Source organism: Bison bison, unplaced genomic scaffold (genome assembly GCF_000754665.1).
Source record: "Bison bison bison isolate TAMUID 2011002044 unplaced genomic scaffold, Bison_UMD1.0 scf7180017864338, whole genome shotgun sequence".
Lineage (NCBI taxonomy): Eukaryota > Metazoa > Chordata > Mammalia > Artiodactyla > Bovidae > Bison > Bison bison.
In genome coordinates, this window is record NW_011494910.1 from 789,471 (window position 1) to 795,306 (window position 5,836).

Genomic DNA, 5,836 nt, shown 5'->3' on the forward strand with positions numbered 1-5,836 from the left:
TTTGGCCACCTCATGCGAAGAGTTGACTCATTGGAAAAGACGCTGATGCTGGGAGGGATTGGGGGCAGGAGGAGAAGGGGACGACAGAGGATGAGATGGCTGGATGGCATCACTGACTCAATGGACATGAGTTTGAGTGAACTCTGGGAGTTGGTGATGGACAGGGAGGCCTGGCTTGCTGCGATTCATGGGGTCACAAAGAGTCGGACACGACTGAACGACTGAACTGAACTGAACTGAACTGAACTGTACCTGTGAGTGTATGTCCTATGGGGTTCAAGTCAAGAGTACCAACCAGATTCAGGGTTTTGTTTTGTTTTATTGATGTTCCTTTGTTAGTTATTTCTTTCAGAAGACTGAATTTCTGATTTTTCAGCTTATAGCAGGGGCCTTTAGTAGACACAAGGAAAACTAATTTGTAATTATGATTAATAAACTATCATCTGTAATAATAAGATTACATGGTTCTGGTTAATCAAAAGATAGGGTAGGATTGTAGAGCCTTTTTCATCCAAGTACAATATTCAATCCATTTGTGTGAGAGAGTGAATGCAGAGCTACATGGATCTCTTATACCATAGCCAGGAGATGGTTCCTTTAAGGGCTTTCAACACTAAAACAGGCAACTAGAAACATCTATCAGAGATCAGTCTCTCAGTCATGTCCAACTCTTTGCGACCCCATGAATTGCAGCACGCCAGGCCTCCCTGTCCATCACCAACTCCCGGAGTTCACTCAGATTCACGTCCATCGAGTCAGTGATGCCATCCAGCCATCTCATCCTCTGTCGTCCCCTTCTCCTCCTGCCCCCAATACCTCCCAGCATCAGATAGATCCTCCATTCTTAGAATCTTAAGCCAGGCACTTTGGACTAAGATAACAAAATCTCTTTTGGAGCCTGGGAAATAGATGAAGTTTGAAAAGAATAGCTTATACACTAAGACATTGCAGTAAACAGAATATGGGTTCCCCAAAGATACCCACGCCCTGATTCTTGAACCTGGGAATACAGCACCTTACACACAAAAAGAGCTTTGAAGATGTGTCTAAATCAAGAATTGTGCATTGGGGAGATTACTCTGGATTATCTGGGTGGGCCTGATGTAATCATAATAATCCTTCAAACACAGAAAAGGGGATGTGATGATGGAAGCAGAGGTTGGAGTGATCAGCTCTGAAGATGGAGGAAGGGGCCACAGACCCAGGAATGCCGTGGCTTGTTGACAGTAAAAAGGCAAGCAAATGGATTCTACCCCAAAGCCTCTAGAAGGAGTACAGTCCTGCTGATGCCTTGATTCTAGCACCACAGAATTTACCTCTAGAACTGTAAGAGAATAAATATGCTACTAAAGTTTGTGGTAATTTGTTACAGAAGCAGTAGGAAACTAACACAGAGGTTGTTTTCTCCAACTAGCAACAAGGAAATAGAATAGGTGAATTCCCAGGTCATTCCTCCGCTGTGACAGAGCCTGCCCTAGAGCCCAGACTTCAGTTTTGTTCCAACAGGCACAGCGTAAAGCAGACCTGAGCTCAGGGACTATGAGGCCATGCCTGAAAGTGAGGGTTCTCCTGCAAAGCCTTGGGAGGTAAAACCTGTGCAGTGTGAAATGAATGCCCCTGGAATGTTGAAGGGGCCATTGCAGCTCCCTTAATAAAAGCAAACTTCAGACAGGACTGCCTGAGTTGGCGCTGGAAGAATTCATACACGGGAAGGGCAACTGGACCATGTGATCCCACCTTGAGAGGCTATCAGCAAAGTGGACTTGGGACACTGGTTGTCCCTCAATGAATACTCTAGCCCAGGAGGTGGCACGCCTTCCCTCTGCAGAGTTGGGTCTGAGCCACTGGATTCAACTAAGACGTTAGGGGCGGCTCGGGGGTGTCAAAGGGAAGTGAGCACTAAGCGATGGATTCCACAGGAAGAAGACCTTCCAGCTATGGTCTCCCGCTGATGCTGTAGGAAGGGTGCCATCTCACAACCACTTTTCAGGGATGCACCCCTGTTCCTGAGCTGGGGTTAAGAGAACCATGCCCAAAAGACTGGAGATCCTTTATTGTCTGCCTAAGACCAGTCTTAGGAGCTCTGATTTCCAATAAAGATTTGCCCTTTCCCCACTAAAGTGCAAACCTGAGTCCCTAGAAGAAAAAGTCCCCACACTTTCTTCCTCTCCTCAGGGAGACCGAACTCCTGACCTATAGACGTAACCTGGCTCACAACCCAGCCCGCAGGAATGTAACAGTCATCCAATGCCATATCATGTGTACACTGGTCAAAGCACTAAAGTGTTCACTACAGCCTAGGATTCTGTCATACCATTTATCCATTCTGAGGGAAATGGGGGCACTTTTATGGGTTCCAAATACTTGACACTTATTATGCCAGTCACGGCTTTGGCAGTTCCTGGAATGGAGGTATTGTTCTTATCCTTGTTTCGCAAATGAGCAAACTGAGACATGAAGAGGATAAGTAATTTCCCCAAAGTCATGCAGATTTTAATGTGGCAGAACAAGGGTTTGGACCAGACTGTGGCCTTTCAACTACTGAGAGTGGGGGTGGTTTAAGAAAGCCTGCTGTCTTGGGAGAAGAGCAGGAAAAGGTTAGAATGACCGCATGGTAAGAAGGCTCATGGTACATAGTCAAACACTAGAACAGATCGGTGGAAATCAGGGCTGTCCTAGATAACTGGTGGGGTCTTGCCAAGAGAGGCAGTCAGGAGCTAACTATAGAGCACGACCACGTCTCCGGGAACTGCATCGGGCTCTGGACTCAGCCACTTCTCCCTGTTGGTGATTTTCCATTCTCCCCACTGTTTCCCTGCAGTGACTAGCTTTTAAACCTGAAACTGAAGGTGACGGCCAGGAAGCAGATAGCAAAGGAGTCTTTGTCCAATTTTGCAGCTAATTTTGGAGGAGAAAGAAATCCTACAATATGGTGCTTGTGTGGGCAGGTTTGAGAAACTGTAAAAATGTGGGGGAGAGTGCTGAATCCCTGGTGGTATGGAAGGAGGAAGAAAAGAACTCACAGGAGATGGGACCCAGGGCTGCACCTACCATCCTTTCAGGAAGTAATTGCTGAGCCCTATTAGATGCCAAGTCCTGGGCTAAGCAGTGTGGGTAGGAGTGATGAGTGCGTGGAGGGACTTACTTTACCCTGCATGGCCAGGGAGGTCTCTCTGGAGAGGTGAGCTTAAGCTTAAATCTGAGGGATAGGAAGTTAGCCATGCCAAGAAATGGGAAAGTGAGCTAGGTAGATAATACCATATGTGAAGTCCCAGGAGTGAGAAACAGCTTTGATATTTTATTTTTTAAGTAAGAGAAAGAGACAGTCACTGTGGCTATGGCAGACTGAGCCAAGGGGCACAGAGGCAGGAAGCCCAGTGGAGAGAGAGAGGAAGCTCTGGGTCAGGGGGACCTTGTAACCCATGGGGGGAGTTTACTCTGTGTGCAATCAGATGACACTGAATGTTTAAGCAAGAGGTATGTGGTAGGATTTGTGTTTTTAAAAGCCACTCTTGTTGCTCTGTAAAGAATAGATATAGAGTGGAAAGAGGTAAGAACATAAATAGCTATTAAAGAGTCGAAGCAAGAGACATCAAGGCCTGCACCAGGCTGGTAGAGATGGAAATGGATGTAAGTGGGCAAATTCTAGACATTTATTGGAGGAGAATTAACAAACTTACTGATGAGTTGGATGTAAATGGATGATGGAAAAGAAGGAATCAGGAACCACCTTAGACTTCTAGCAACTTGGAGAGGATTGTGGTAATTTTCTAAAGTGAGGAATATTTGGGGTGAGGATAGGTTTTAGAGTAAAGAGTTCTGTTTCAGACATGGTAAAGATGAGCTGCTTACACTTCCTCTGGGTGGAAATAACATGAAGGCTTATGGATATATATGTCTGGAGCTCAGAGGGGAGCCTTGGACTACAGAGATAGAAGTGTGGGTGTCGTTAGCATAAACATGCTATTTAAAGCCATGAGAATGGGTGAGATCTCCCAGGGATGGAAGGGCAGCCAGCCCTTGTCCAAGCCCCGTGATGGTTAGAGATCAGGCAGAGATAGTAGCGCCCAGAAGGTGCAGCTGGAGCCACTTCATTCAGCCAAACACTTTGTCCAGCCTACAGGCTTGGCTGCACAGATGCTAGAGACACCAGAGGAGGAGGACACGGCCCCTGCCCTCAGGAGCTCACAGTGCGTGTGAGCATGTGTATGAACCTGTAATTACAGCACAATGTGGTAAAGCAGTTGTAGAGATGGACCCAGGAGAAGGAGCTGAAAATGTCTGCTGGTCTCTGAAACTGGGAGTATGGCTGAGTCTATGGGAGGGGCCATGAGCCTCTGGAAGGTGAAGAGAAAGGATGCAGAGGCTTGGAATTATTCCTGATCTGGTGGATCTCCCGTGAGACTCCCCGAGTCTCCTTGAACTTCAACTTCACCTTCAACTTCACCTCTCCCCCGCCCTCCACACCCTAGTCTTCTTCCACCAGAATGCCCACTGTCCATGCCAACTCCATACAGATCACTCTTAGTTTCCATCCCTGTCTCCAGCCCCAGGTCTCCACCCCTTCCCAGACAGACTAGCACCCTTACAAAGAAAACTGCTTTCAAAAACAGGATTGACTACAGAGCAAAATTACTCTGGCACCTTGCCCTCTCTCAAGGCAGGATGTTGTCTCAAAAACTGTTGCTTAATTTCTTACTGTTGAGAAATCGTGTATGTCGACCAGCTTGTTTTTCACACTGCTTGAAGAAGAGAAATGTGTCTCACTGAACTTCTCAGAGAGAAGCCAATTCAGCCCCCGCATGACTGCAAGTGAAGACCCTCCTCTGCCCACCCTCCCCCCACCCATCCACTGATGGGGGAAGGGAACCTGGCTGCACTTGCTCGCTTTGCTTCTAGGTCAAGGCGCACTGTGGCTCACTCCCCCCTGGCTAGGTCCAGTCCACGACCTTGCACAATCTGGCCCCAACCTCTACTTCCATCATTGTCTTGTGTGTGCCTCCTTTGTGTGTGCCATGTCCAGTCAGTCTGGCTGTGCCCTGGGGATCCTGGCACTCAGTCCTTGCTTGGGTAATGCTCTGCCTCTGAGATTGAGGAGGATCTGAACCCACATCCAAGGCTCAGTCTCAGTGCTGGCACCTCTGTTAAAGCCCTCACCCAGCACCCAACCAAAGAAAATTTCTCTTCCCTTTGAACATGTTTACTTTGTTCCTCTTTCATTCTTTCTGGCATTTTAATCTTGAAGTATAATGCTTCAGGCATGCATGTTGCCCCTTCTAGTTCTATAAACTCCAGGAGATCAAGCCTTGTGTCTGGGGCCCAAATCTCATTTATCTCCATCCACAGTCTTAGCAGAGATCCTGTAAAGTTTGTGGAATGGGTGAGTTTTGATTAAAGTTGTAGGGGGAAACTTGAAATGATGTGGGAAATGCAGCCTAGGACTTAATTTTATTGGTTCTCTGGGGAAAATTCATCTCTCTGCTAAAAGCAGTATATAAAGGGATAATATCCATTCATTCATTCACCCATCCATTCATTCAACAAACAATTATTAAGTATCTTCCATGTGCCAGAAATCATGTTAGATGCTGGAGATAGAGTAATAAGACTGCTAAGTTCTTACTCAGGTAGAGATTCTGTTCTCACCCAGGGAAACAGATGATAAGCAAGGAAAACATCAGTTAGTGGTAAGTGCCATGATAAAGAATAAGTCAGAATGATGTGATAGTGTAACTGGAAAATGAGTGCCAGGGCTCTCTGAAGAAGTGGGTCTTAAGGAAAGACCTGAAGGATGAGCATGAGTGGCCACAGAAAGGCAAAGAGAGCAGTCCGTGAA